Source organism: Pleurodeles waltl, chromosome 2_2, assembly GCF_031143425.1.
Source record: "Pleurodeles waltl isolate 20211129_DDA chromosome 2_2, aPleWal1.hap1.20221129, whole genome shotgun sequence".
Taxonomy (NCBI): domain Eukaryota; kingdom Metazoa; phylum Chordata; class Amphibia; order Caudata; family Salamandridae; genus Pleurodeles; species Pleurodeles waltl.
The window spans coordinates 265,581,028-265,596,247 of NC_090439.1; the positions used below are offsets into that span (position 1 = coordinate 265,581,028).

At 44.6% G+C, this 15,220-nt stretch overlaps 1 long non-coding RNA gene across 1 annotated transcript in view; it reads right to left on the reverse strand.

Moving 5' to 3' along the window:
- LOC138282325 (uncharacterized) overlaps positions 1–15,220 on the reverse strand; it is a 101,479-nt gene that overhangs the window by 36,108 nt on the left and 50,151 nt on the right. Inside the window, exon 2 of the long non-coding RNA XR_011200918.1 lies at positions 10,312–10,573. This is a non-coding gene — a long non-coding RNA (uncharacterized lncRNA). The remainder of the gene's footprint in view (positions 1–10,311; positions 10,574–15,220) is intronic.

A 15,220-nucleotide genomic window follows, 5' to 3' on the forward strand; every position in this document is an offset into this window, starting at 1 on the left:
CCTTTGTGCAACTTCGGCGAGCACCGTTTCACGCATCCTCGTAGTGCCTGTTTCTGGCACTTCTCCGAGTGCTACCTGCTTCAGTGAGGGCTCTTTGTCTTGCTCGACGTCCCCTCTCTCTGCAGGTCCAATTTGCGACCTCCTGGTCCCTCCTGGGCCCCAGCAGCATCCGAAAACGCCAAACGCACGATTTGCGTGTAGCAAGGCTTGTTGGCGTCCATCCAGCAGGAAAACACTTCTGCACGACTCTCCAAGGCGTGGGGGATCCATCCTCCAAAGGGGAAGTCTCTAGCCCTTGTCGTTCCTGCAGTATTCACAGTTCTTCAGCCTAGTAAGAGCTTCTTTGCACCAACCGCTGGCATTTCTTGGGCATCTGCCCATCTCCGAGCTGCTTGTGACTTTTGGACTTGGTCCCCTTGTTCCACAGGTACCCTCAGTCAGGAATCCATCGTTGTTGCATTGCTGATTTGTGTTTTCCTTGCATTTTCCCTCTAACACGACTATTTTGTCCTTAGGGGAACTTTAGTGCACTTTGCACTCACTTTTCAGGGTCTTGGGGAGGGTTATTTTTCTAACTCTCACTATTTTCTAATAGTCCCAGCGACCCTCTACAAGGTCACATAGGTTTGGGGTCCATTCGTGGTTCGCATTCCACTTTTGGAGTATATGGTTTGTGTTGCCCCTATCCCTATGTTTCCCCATTGCATCCTATTGTAACTATACATTGTTTGCACTGTTTTCTAAGACTATACTGCATATTTTTGCTATTGTGTATATATATCTTGTGTATATTTCCTATCCTCTCACTGAGGGTACACTCTAAGATACTTTGGCATATTGTCATAAAAATAAAGTACCTTTATTTTTAGTATAACTGTGTATTGTGTTTTCTTATGATATTGTGCATATGACACTAAGTGGTACTGTAGTAGCTTCACACGTCTCCTAGTTCAGCCTAAGCTGCTCTGCTAAGCTACCATTATCTATCAGCCTAAGCTGCTAGACACCCTATACACTAATAAGGGATAACTGGGCCTGGTGCAAGGTGCAAGTACCCCTTGGTACTCACTACAAGCCAGTCCAGCCTCCTACATTGGTTGTGCAGTGGTGGGATAAGTGCTTGAGACTACTTACCACTCTTGTCATTGTACTTTTCATAAGAGAAAAATATACAAAACAAGGTCAGTGTATATACACATAGCCAAAAAGTTTTGCATTTCCTCTTTTCACTCTTTTCTAAGTGCTGAATAGTACTTCTAAACTTTCAAAAAGTTCTTAAAAGTTTAAAAAGTTTTTTTTCTGTCTTTCCAAAAAGTTCTGAAAACTTTTTTCTCTTTTTCTATCACTTCAACTCTCTCAAAAAAATGTCTGGCACAGGAAAAAATGTTGAACTGTCCAAACTTGCATATGATCACCTTAGCTGGAAAGGAGCAAGGAGTCTCTGCATAGAGAGAGGTTTGAGTGTAGGGAAGAATCCTTCCTTAGAACTGTTAATTAATATGCTTAGAGTACAGGATAAGGCCATAAGTGCCCAATCTGTAGAAAAAGTAGCTAATGGTTCTCAATCTGATCCAGGGACTCCCCCAGGAAAAGGTTCAGGAAAGAAACTTCTCAGCCTGCCCATTACTAGACAGTCTAGCATAGTTGGTACAGAGGTTGAATCACACCATACTGATGACGTGATCTCACATTATGCTGGTAGCCAAGCTGTTAGGGTGCCCTCTGTAAGGGACAGGTCTCCATCTGTTCATTCCCATCATACCTCTGTATCTAGAAATGTCCCTCCCACCCACCCTGATGACAGATTGTTAGAAAGGGAGCTCAATAGATTGAGAGTGGAACAAACCAGACTGAAGCTCAAGAAGCAACAGCTGGATTTGGATAGACAGTCTTTAGAAATAGAGAGGGAAAGACAGAAGTTGGGTTTAGATACCCATGGTGGCAGCAGCAGTATTCCCCATAGTCATCCTGCAAAAGAGCATGATTCCAGGAATCTGCACAAGATAGTTCCCCCTTATAAGGAGGGGGATGACATTAACAAGTGGTTTGCTGCACTTGAGAGGGCCTGTGTTGTACAGGATGTCCCTCAAAGGCAGTGGGCTGCTATCCTATGGCTATCATTTAGTGGAAAAGGTAGGGATAGGCTCCTTACTGTGAAAGAAAATGATGCCAATAATTTTACAGTTCTTAAGAATGCACTCCTGGAGGGTTATGGCTTAACCACTGAACAGTACAGGATAAAGTTCAGAGAGACCAAAAAGGAGTCTTCACAAGACTGGGTTGATTTCATTGACCAGGCAGTGAAGGCCTTGGAGGGGTGGTTACATGGCAGTAAAGTTACTGATTATGACAGCCTGTATAACACAATCCTGAGAGAGCATATACTTAATAATTGTGTGTCTGATTTGTTGCACCAGTACCTGGTAAACTCTGATCTGACCTCTCCCCACGAATTGGGAAAGAAGGCAGACAAATGGGTCAGAACAAGGGTGAACAGAAAAGTTCATACAGGGGGTGACAAAGATGGCAATAAGAAGAAAGATGGTGAAAAATCTCAAGATAAGCATGGGGATAAGGGTAAAACCAAAGATCCCACTTCAAATCTTAAACACTCTTCAGAGGGTGGGGATAAAACAAATTCTTCCTCTTCTTCCCAACCTGCACACATTAAAAAGCCTTGGTGCTTTGTGTGTAAAAATAGAGGCCATAGGCCAGGGGATAAGTCCTGTCCAGGTAAACCCCCTGAGCCTACCACCACTAATACATCAAGCTCTAGTGCCCCTAGCAGTAGTGGTACTAGTGGTGGGACTGCTGGCAACAGTCAAGCAAAGGGTGTAGTTGGGTTCACTTATGGGTCCATAGTGGAAACTGATGTAATCAGTCCCAAGACAGTTTCTGTCACACCTAGTGGCATTGGCCTTGCCACACTGGCTGCTTGTCCCCTTACAATGGATAAGTACAGGCAGACAGTTTCAATAAATGGTGTTGAGGCCTTGGCCTACAGGGACACAGGTGCCAGTTTCACTTTGGTGACTGAAAACCTAGTGCACCCTGATCAACACATCATTGGACAACAGTATAAGATTATTGATGTCCATAACTCCACTAAGTTTCTTCCCTTAGCTATAATTCAGTTTAGTTGGGGTGGAGTTACTGGCCCTAAGCAGGTGGTGGTATCACCTAGCTTACCTGTAGACTGTCTCTTAGGTAATGACCTAGAGGCCTCAGGTTGGGCTGATGTAGAGTTTTATGCCCATGCAGCCATGCTGGGCATCCCTGAGGAATTGTTCCCTCTCATTTCTACTGAAATGAAAAAGCAAAGGAGAGAAGGCCTGAAAACTCAGGAACCCTCTCCATCAACAGGTAAAAAGGGTATCACAGTATCCCCTAACCACCCTACCATTCAGGATATCATTCCTGTGGTGGGAGAAACCTCTCCTGGGGTGGCACCTGTTCCAAGGGAATCATCAGTTGGCAAAACTGTACTCCCTGAGGTGGAAGTACCTCTCTGTGGGATAACTAACATTGGTGAGAAAAAGAGCACCATTTTAGTTAACATGGAGCATCCCTCCAACCCTCCCAGAGAAACTTTAGTGCAGAAACTCTGCACTGCCTCACAACACTTAGGACAGCATCCCTGCCCTAGTGTGGAGCTCATAGGACAGCATCCCTGCCCTGCTCCAACCCAAGAGAAACAGCATCCCTGTTCTCTCTTCCAGCCATATGGACAAAGTTTTTGCCCAGCTATGGCTTTTCTGAGACAGCATCCCTGTCTGGCATTTCCATCACTACAAATAGGTTCAGTGGACAATTCCCACTGCTCTAAACTAAAACTTACTGATAGAAACTCTGAAAATACATCTTCACATTGTTGCTTAGCTAAAAAAAACTTCAAACAGGGTGGTTTACATCCCCACAGGGAAGTAACCATATAGTGGATGATAAAGGGAGTAACCAGTCTATTGCAGAGCTACTCTCTACTTATCACCACTTAGACAATAAAGTCTCAACTGGCCAAGGTTAGCCTTATTGTCCTTCGTTTGGGGGGGGGTTGTGTGAGAAGGTAGCCTCTTTCTAGCCTTGTTACCCCCACTTTTGGCCTGTTTGTGAGTGTATGTCAGGGTGTTTGTCACTGTTTTCACTGTCTCACTGGGATCCTGATAGCCAGGCCTCAGTGCTCATAGTGAAAACACTATGTTTTCAGTATGTTTGTTATGTGTCACTGGGATCCTGCTGGTCAGGACCCCAGTGCTCATAAGTTTGTGGCCTATATGTATGTGTCACTGGGACCCTGTCACACAGGGCCCCAGTGCTCATAGGTGTGCATGTATATGTTCCCTGTGTGGTGCCTAACTGTCTCACTGAGGCTCTGCTAACCAGAACCTCAGTGGTTATGCTCTCTCATTACTTTTAAATTGTCACTAACAGGCTAGTGACCAATTTTACCAATTCCCATTGGCTTACTGGAACACCCTTATAATTCCCTAGTATATGGTACTGAGGTACCCAGGGTATTGGGGTTCCAGGAGATCCCTATGGGCTGCAGCATTTCTTTTGCCACCCATAGGGAGCTCTGACAATTCTTACACAGGCCTGCAACTGCAGCCTGAGTGAAATAACGTCCACGTTATTTCACAGCCATTTTACACTGCACTTAAGTAACTTATAAGTCACCTATATGTCTAACCTTTACCTGGTAAAGGTTAGGTGCAAAGTTACTTAGTGTGAGGGCACCCTGGCACTAGCCAAGGTGCCCCCACATTGTTCAGAGCCAATTCACTGAACTTTGTGAGTGCGGGGACACCATTACACGCGTGCACTACATATAGGTCACTACCTATATGTAGCTTCACCATGGTAACTCCGAATATGGCCATGTAACATGTCTATGATCATGGAATTGCCCCCTCTATGCCATCCTGGCATTGTTGGTACAATCCATGATCCCAGTGGTCTGTAGCACAGACCCTGGTACTGCCAGACTGCCCTTCCTGGGGTTTCACTGCAGCTGCTGCTGCTGCCAACCCCTCAGACAGGCAGCTGCCCTCCTGGGGTCCAGCCAGGCCTGGCCCAGGATGGCAGAACAAAGAACTTCCTCTGAGAGAGGGTGTGACACCCTCTCCCTTTGGAAAATGGTGTGAAGGCAGGGGAGGAGTAGCCTCCCCCAGCCTCTGGAAATGCTTTGTTGGGCACAGAGGTGCCCAATTCTGCATAAGCCAGTCTACACCGGTTCAGGGACCCCTTAGCCCCTGCTCTGGCGCGAAACTGGACAAAGGAAAGGGGAGTGACCACTCCCCTGACCTGCACCTCCCCTGGGAGGTGTCCAGAGCTCCTCCAGTGTGCTCCAGACCTCTGCCATCTTGGAAACAGAGGTGCTGCTGGCACACTGGACTGCTCTGAGTGGCCAGTGCCACCAGGTGACGTCAGAGACTCCTGCTGATAGGCTCCTTCAGGTGTTAGTAGCCTTTCCTCTCTCCTAGGTAGCCAAACCCTCTTTTCTGGCTATTTAGGGTCTCTGTCTCTGGGGAAACTTTAGATAACGAATGCATGAGCTCAGCCGAGTTCCTCTGCATCTCCCTCTTCACCTTCTGATAAGGAATCGACCGCTGACCGCGCTGGAAGCCTGCAAACCTGCAACCTAGTAGCAAAGACGACTACTGCAACTCTGTAACGCTGATCCTGCCGCCTTCTCGACTGTTTTCCTGCTTGTGCATGCTGTGGGGATAGTCTGCCTCCTCTCTGCACCAGAAGCTCCGAAGAAATCTCCTGTGGGTCGACGGAATCTTCCCCCTGCAACCGCAGGCACCAAAAAGCTGCAATACTGGTCCCTTGGGTCTCCTCTCAGCACGACGAGCGAGGTCCCTCGAATCCAGCGACACCGTCCAAGTGACCCCCACGGTCCAGTGACTCTTCAGCCCAAGTTTGGTGGAGGTAAGTCCTTGCCTCACCTCGCTGGGCTGCATTGCTGGGAACCGCGACTTTGCAAGCTACTCCGGCCCCTGTGCACTTCCGGCGGAAATCCTTCGTGCACAGCCAAGCCTGGGTCCACGGCACTCTAACCTGCATTGCACGACTTTCTAAGTTGGTCTCCGGCGACGTGGGACTCCTTTGTGCAACTTCGGCGAGCACCGTTTCACGCATCCTCGTAGTGCCTGTTTCTGGCACTTCTCCGGGTGCTACCTGCTTCAGTGAGGGCTCTTTGTCTTGCTCGACGTCCCCTCTCTCTGCAGGTCCAATTTGCGACCTCCTGGTCCCTCCTGGGCCCCAGCAGCGTCCAAAAACGCCAAACGCACGATTTGCGTGTAGCAAGGCTTGTTGGCGTCCATCCGGCGGGAAAACACTTCTGCACGACTCTCCAAGGCGTGGGGAATCCATCCTCCAAAGGGGAAGTCTCTAGCCCTTGTCGTTCCTGCAGTATTCACAGTTCTTCAGCCTAGTAAGAGCTTCTTTGCACCAACCGCTGGCATTTCTTGGGCATCTGCCCATCTCCGAGCTGCTTGTGACTTTTGGACTTGGTCCCCTTGTTCCACAGGTACCCTCAGTCAGGAATCCATCGTTGTTGCATTGCTGATTTGTGTTTTCCTTGCATTTTCCCTCTAACACGACTATTTTGTCCTTAGGGGAACTTTAGTGCACTTTGCACTCACTTTTCAGGGTCTTGGGGAGGGTTATTTTTCTAACTCTCACTATTTTCTAATAGTCCCAGCGACCCTCTACAAGGTCACATAGGTTTGGGGTCCATTCGTGGTTCGCATTCCACTTTTGGAGTATATGGTTTGTGTTGCCCCTATCCCTATGTTTCCCCATTGCATCCTATTGTAACTATACACTGTTTGCACTGTTTTCTAAGACTATACTGCATATTTTTGCTATTGTGTATATATATCTTGTGTATATTTCCTATCCTCTCACTGAGGGTACACTCTAAGATACTTTGGCATATTGTCATAAAAATAAAGTACCTTTATTTTTAGTATAACTGTGTATTGTGTTTTCTTATGATATTGTGCATATGACACTAAGTGGTACTGTAGTAGCTTCACACGTCTCCTAGTTCAGCCTAAGCTGCTCTGCTAAGCTACCATTATCTATCAGCCTAAGCTGCTAGACACCCTATACACTAATAAGGGATAACTGGGCCTGGTGCAAGGTGCAAGTACCCCTTGGTACTCATTACAAGCCAGTCCAGCCTCCTACACACATGGACTAAAACAACATATATTCAGTGAAATATGGGGGTAACATGCCAGGCTAGATGGTACTTTCCTACACCCCCCACCCCTCCCCTAAAATTACCTCGACCCCCACCCCACCCCTAAAACCTAAAATTATCCCAAAACCCCAACCAGCCCCTAAAACTACCACACCCCCACCCCCAACCCTAAAACCTAAAACCCCCCACCCCACACCGAAAATTACCTCCACCCCCACCCCAAAAACCTACAATTATACCAAAACCCTACCCAGCCCCTAAAACTACCACACCCCCACCACAACCCTAAAACCTAAAACCACCCCAACCCTGCCCTTAAAACCTAAACTACCCCAACCCCCCTCACCGGCCCCTATAACTATCCCGACCCCCCCACCACGCCCCTAAAACCTAAAATTACCATGAACCTCACCCCGCCCCTAAAACCTAAAACTATCCCAACGCCACATCCTGCCCCTAAAATTACTGCAAACCCCTACCCCGCCCCTAAAACCACCCTAACCCGCTTCTAAAAAATAAACTACCCTGACACCCCACCCCTGTCCCTAAAACTACCCCCAACACTACCCCAGCCCCACTTACCTGACCGCATCCTCTCTGATCCTGAGTCTGTTTTCCTCTGCCTTAATCACACATGTTCCTTGTTCCGGACATGCATGGTTAAGGCACAGTAAAACAAGGTCGTTGTTCACGAAAGCATTGTTCCACTTTCTTGGATAACAACCCTTGTTGTTAAGGAGTCGTGGGTTTGGCTGCTTCCCACTGTGACCAGCAGCCCCACTTATTTTGAAGAAAAGATCTCCATCTCTGGTGGCTCTTGGCGTGCTCACAACTAGCTGTATCAGACTGCAAAAATGTAAAAAAAGGAAAAACAATGCACTTCCTGGCAGAGGGCATGATTTAGATGTTGTAGGTAACAATTCAGCTGTCAACTTTTGGACTTGAAACCTGCCTTCCTCCATGATGGCCCACCCACTGTATTTAGATGTCATTGGGAGCAGAGGTGAAAGATCGCCGATGGCCCATCATCACCACCTAGAAACTTCACCTATATAGAAGGTGCCATATGCAAAAGTGGCTGGCTGTGGGCTAATCCAATCATCCAAAAGTAGCTGGTGGAGTGAATGCTGAGCCAATCAGTATGTGCATTCTTGTCAAGGCAACTGTGGCAGCTACACCTCCACACCTGGTGGGTGGATTGGGAGGCATATCAGAATGAAACTCACATTTATACTGCCTTCAACATATTCTCTCACCATGAACCTGCTGCTACCAGTTCTACATTGCTCCTGGCCAGGTTCAAGATGGAAATCAACCCCGTCGTCGGTGGAACAGAAAGTAAGTCACAGGCATTCGTGTTATCCTCAGAGTTGCAGCTTCATAGTAATAGTGAACTCATGCACGGCTCAATAATTTTTGCACACACCACCATAATGCTTCACAATGCTGAAGTGTGTAATGTTGTAGTCAGAAAATGTATCAAAACAGACCTCGAGATGTAAGCAACACTGACAAATCTGGTATGGACTGCCTTCATGGAAATGAACACCTACACAAAAAGATTCATCAATCACAAAAAGCAATGTGTCCGCACAGGTGTGTGAAGAAATGTCCCCAAAATATCAAAAGCATCAACTGAAACAGTGTACCCCATCTGAACCAAACAATCCCATGATAATGTAGCAATTACACTACAACATGCTGCAGACGGATATACACAGAATGTACTACAATTTTTACTGGTAAACAGCAAACATGGCAGAGATGTATGGAGATCACCTGTCCCCTTGGTGTGTGTAATATGTCAGAAATGTAAGATCCCATTTAACTGTAAAGTGCCAGGTTCCCTGTGTAATGCATATGTGCATATTTACTGACACATCATGTCAACTGGGTCTCTTAGTGGTGTCCAACCATGATCCCTAGTGGCCAGCTTCACCCCCCCTGATGTGGCCACTATCACCTTTGCCTTGCCCAGTTGATGCTGAAAACACAGATACAACAGTTTGAGGGTATCTGTGTAAATACAATTGGACATCAATGTACATCACACAACATATGCAACCAGTTTCATAATCTTCCATCTCAACTCCCATATCATGTATGCCTTTGTCACCTATACACTTATGGTTCACCCCATATAAAAGGGTTCCAACACTATAGGTAAACACATAGGCCTGGAGACACCTTTGAACCACTGCAGTACAGAGATAAAATTGATTCACTTCTCCTAAAGGGCAAGTTTTTGGCATGGAAATTGGCTGCTCAAGATGGGACACCACAACATTTATGTGATGTAAACTTCCATATGCAAATATCCCTTTCAGTACCACATTGCTCTCCATCATCAACTTCTCCTCTGGGCAGGAATAAGGACACAAAAATGTTGTCTCTGGGACATACAACTCTCTCACCAATGTGGACACATTCCTGTCTGTTGCAATCAATACCATTTGGCAGACAAATTCACTTTGCTAATCACAGACTAGCCTACATGCACAATTGGTGGACTAAGGACTCCAGTCCACCTGCTACTATCCACATTATCTTACTAGACGTTTGCTACACAAACTGCTTTCAAACATGTATCATATAAGGAATGATGCCATGTACACAGAATACCAATACTTTTGGTGCAGATGCACATTCTTGATGCACATTGTCATAGCACCAACTTACCAATGTCAACTCTGATATATCTCCTGCATTATAACTGTACAGTTTGCCACAGCTACCAGTAATGGAGCCTACATTCACTACACATACTTGTGATGTCCATCCCACCTGACCCAATCATGACATGGGCAATGTTTTGTGAAACTGTCCCTCATGTCAATGTGAAAATGCTGGCAATTCCATTTCTTGCATGCAGCTATGTGCCTGCCCACAACAGTTCTTGCCTTGGGGGGAGAAATAAAGTGTCATCCTTCAGCACAAAGCAATACACCACACACAGCACCAGACACTGTCTGATCAATTTACATCTCCAGAATTCCTCATGGGTTTTGGATGTGTGTCAACCTCAAAGTTGATGGCATACAACATAGCTGGAAAGTGAAGAGGTCAAAACACAATAATATTTACAGACAATGACTTACCCTCTTGTTGCTGCTGTTGATTCCTCAACTGCCCAGTAATCTCCGAGTAAGCCACTGCAATGATGCGGGCCATTATGAGTGTTAGAGTGCGGCACACCCACCTGGAACGCTGGCAGGACTGCCTGACTTGGCTGTCAGCAGGCGTCCGTGTCCCCAACCCAGGCCTTCCCAAGTCTTCCTACAATGCAGGCTGCACTGCTGGTTCACCCCCAGGGTCCACACCTTCTTTGTGATTGCCTTCGAAATCTCCTACTTTTGATGGCTGTATGGATGACAGAAAAGAACAAGAAAATAAATTTGAATGTTTCTGTTTGGCAGTATTGGTGTGACATTATATTTTGAATAGTCACATGTACATTCACCAAACAGTAGCTAGATTTTCCTCCAAAATGTTACCGGTAGCTCGGAAATAGTGATTTGCAGTGATCTCATGTGCACCAACAATACTTGCTAGCTCCTCATGTTACTTAATCAGGCCTATGACATCATCTTGGCCAGACTATGCAATCTGGGCTGTTGTGAAAGCCACCCCTGATTACTCACAAATTACTGTGAGCTACTGAAGGCCAAGCAACCTGTACAATCCTTGCTCTTAATCACACTCACATCTTCATTGGCTTCCTGTCTAAACTCCCAAGAGCCACAACCCATGGTCTCCATCGCATCCAGGAACAAAAGGCAAGCTAAAAGGGCTGCTATGTGTCAGTGAGAGCAGGGATTTGTGTGTTGCATGAACAAGTGTGTGTTGGAATGGGACTGACTGGGATGGATGATTGTGACCCAGTGTCATCTGAATTTGCTGCACATAAACTAACTTTACCTATTTATGGCTCCATAATAGGTTCAAACCGTACAGAGCAACCTAATACACATTATATGCTGGAATACCATGTGACAGTACAGTATCAGACAACTCCAAACCCTCTATATTTTTCCCTCACCATCAACATTGATCTAACATTGGCTGTATGTTGTCAGTCATACTACTAGTACACTGTCTACTGGCCACTGGCAGTCAGTGGCCTGCAGCTTGTGAGATGAAATAGAAGTTTTGTGTTACACGCACACACATTACAGCTTCTACTTTCAAGTGACATAAGATTGCCATGCACAGACCTTTCAGACAGTGGCAAAAAACAATCTCTCCCACCTACATCAGTCTGTCAGCTCCAATCACAACACTAACCCCATTACCAAAAATTAACAAAATAGCTGGTATATCAGAAAGGAAGAGGTTATTTAGTCAGACGTTCCCCAATCAGACATGTACCTGCCCCTTTGGGGTCCCATAGAGCTGCCTATATAGAGACAGAACATCCCTGGAAAGTAGCTTAAGGTATTCCCATGCTGTAGACATGCTTTGGCTGGCATCCTGGCTCCAGAGGTCGGTAACAGAAGCGAAAAATTGAAGAGGTCTTGATGGCTGCAGTGTTAGAAGGCAAGTGAGTGTTTTTTTCACAATGTTGTGTACAAGTAATTGCGATGCCTTAAAGAAAATATCCCACACAGCCCCTTGAACTAATTTGGCTAGTGGGCTTTGTGATTGTTGGCTATCCTTGCTGCTCCCCTCCCCTGACCAGAACAGTCAGGTATTTGATCTTGTAGTGGTCCAATAACGAAGTTTTCTGCTATTCTTTTATAGCTGCTCGATATACTCAGTCCATGAGATATTGAGTCATCCTGTAAAACTGAAACAGTAGCCTGCACTCCTTGCCTTTCAACTTCAGTATCTATTAGGTTAGTATTTAGAGACATACACTCATCAGTGCACAAGCCAGAGAAACTCAGAGTGAGTGGACTTCGGTTAGCAAAACCTTTGTTATCAAGGGCATAAGATGAACTTTGGGTCTTTTTATCACAACACATCTGTCCACCCTTCTGAGCCCTTTGGTTAGATGACATTGTTGAGGTTTCCACACCCTTCTTTACAAAAACTTTTACCTCTAAGGACACAGAAGCACCATTTTTCAAGATCCTACTTAAGATAGTTCCCAACGGAAACAAGGGGGCTGCTTGAGAGGGAGAGGATGATGTTAAAGTGAGTCAGTCTAAATCACTAATTGAACCCCAGGCATTTTCTTTTTCTTCCAATAGTTTTATGTAGTTACCTGGAGCATTAATCTCCACCGCCCCCTCCACTCTATACCCACATTTTTTCCCATTCTTTCATACAAGACTACTTTCAATTTTTATTGGGGAGATTGGATGCGGAAGGTCCACTGTTCCATCAGGAATGGTACAAATAGCTCCAATAGGATCCTTCATATGGACAATGCAAATTAACTTGTGTTTGGCCACTGCTTCTATTCAGCCTGCCCAAACACATTTGGAAAACTTGGATTCCAAAGGCAAAGAAATATGTCAGTGTTTTCATCAATTCAATGTCACTATGAGCAGGTGTCAACATGATTGTGAAACACAAGAAGTGACATTTTGATTTATAATATGACATGGTGAGTGTCAAATGCCCTAGTCTTTGAAATGTGTGTACATATGGATGTAAAAGACAGCAGAACAACATTACTCTATTGTTTTTCAGATCCAAAAACAGAGTACTATTGTAGTTGTAGTCATCTGTTGACATCATAGACAATACTTGTTTGAAAAGTCAGTTACACATATCACTTTCAATGACTATATTAGAGATTAACAAACATTTGCAACATGTGCACACATACGGGTATGATGCGACTAGGAGAAAATACTACTTAGAAACTCTATACTTTCCTGTGAAATGGATATAGGTTTGGGTCTGCTTTTGGACAACAATGTACATTGATAGAAAGCAATGGGCAGAGCCAATGAAAGGGATGATCCATGGGGAGCTACACCTAATCTGACTATGTATATTGAACATTACTAAAAGGAGAGCTACATGCTGCTAGTAATTGACATGACACAATATATTTTGTTGAGTCAAATTTAGCTACATCTGTTTTGCTAAGGCTGTTGCAGCATTCTAAATGCCAAACTTAAGGGCAGGACTCACAGCATTGGGGTGTACTGTCCACCCTATCCGAAGTATTAAACACCCTGATATTTCATCTGTTTTGGTGGGGACAATGAGCAGCAGCTCACTGCATGTTAATAAAAGGGGAGGAAGGATGGGAGGGAAGTATGCGGAGGGCAGGGATACAGATAGATACCCAAAAGCATCTGATAAAGGGCAAGAGAGACAGACTTGTTGTGAGTGTCTCATTGCATCCTTTGCCTTCCCTTTCAAACAGCCATGTTACCCTTTCCTTGTACTTCAGATTAAAACATTGCTGTGCATCTGTGCTGTTGTCAAGGCACATACCTGGGATGGCCTTTTCAACATCAGCACTTAACTTTTAATCTTGTCCAATTTCAGCTGTCAATTTTCATTGTCTCCAACACACTGATGGCAACACTTAGGTCCTTCTCTGCAATCATCACCAGCGTTCCAAGCAGTATAACACCAGAATGCCTTGAAATCATTACCAATAAACAATCACAGTCTACTCAACAGAGACCAGGGCTTGGCAGGTCACTTTTATCATCCTTCAGTAGCAAGATGACCAGTTCCCCATCGGCTGCTGCATTTGAATGGCCAGGCCAGGAATAGCTCCTAACTGGCTACCATCTATTTCCCACTTCCCCTCTGCCAAGTAGTTAACCAGAGGACACTTCTAAGTAGCACAGGAATTATATGTGAATCAATTACAGGATTTTTGGTGGCCATCCTGCAGGATTAGGGTACACAGTATTTTCATGTGATGTTTATATATTTATTTATTATTATTTTCTTGTATTCAAATTGCCTGGGATACAGTATAAAACAATTTTCTTGGCATTCGCCGATTCCACACCATCATGCCATAAATACCCTAGATATTGTAAAAAAACAAATTAATATACAAATACACAGTGCAACAGAGCACTAGTCAACTGATGAAGTGACAGTGTGATAACACTTTCAACAATTTCAGCTTCTGAGTGACAGTTAATAAATTGAAATATGGATACAAAGTACGACAAACCATTAATGAACCAATAAAGTGATGATGCAATAACAATTTTAGCAATATTCATCGTCTAGCCAGCAAATCATGAAGTAACCTGTGCCAGGCACCGTGCCCATCCCCATTTCAGAATAAATAACCAAATAACGTGACAATATAACCCATGCTCAATTTTACAACTATCCAAGAGACCACAAATAAATGCAGGCAAAACCCTAAGAATATAAAGTGGGAATGCAGATAAGGTGGCAATGCCGACCAAGGTGTATAGCATAATACCTAATGCTGGAAAGACGTCCCAAAGTTAATAACTGACAGTGACAAGAACAAACATGGGTTGTTGGTATAAGGTGCCTTTGCAGTGATGAGGTGGATTCCTTTCATTGCCTTTACAGCTCAGTGGAAACAGGATAACAATGCAGATCAATGCATCCACTGGTTCACCAATGGTCCACAGTATAAAGTGCAAGTGCAATCCAGAATATACAAAAATGCTAGAAAGTCTAAACAGAGATTTATTTTAAAAACGTAGAATTTCTCTGAATGTGATATTTTTAAGGGTGCTTAAAATAAATTAACATTAGTAATAAAGACTTATCTATCAAATCATGCTTAAAATGATAAGGTTGATGTTCTTGTTTCTGAGCTAAGGAGATACGATCATTTGTAACAGGTGAATATACTGTAGCAAAATGTGAATTATTATAAATAACATCCACATAGAGATTTCATGTATTGCCTTTGAAAAAGACTGGGGAAATGGGCAAAACATGTCAGGGCCCATCACTTACTTTGCAGTTGTACACGTTTCTATTCACTTTTTTAATTTGCACATTTATATAGAACAAGAAATTGCGTTTTAATGCTACATTGAAGTGCTGAGTGTGTTACCTACTGACTATAATAATACCAATGAAGTTATTATC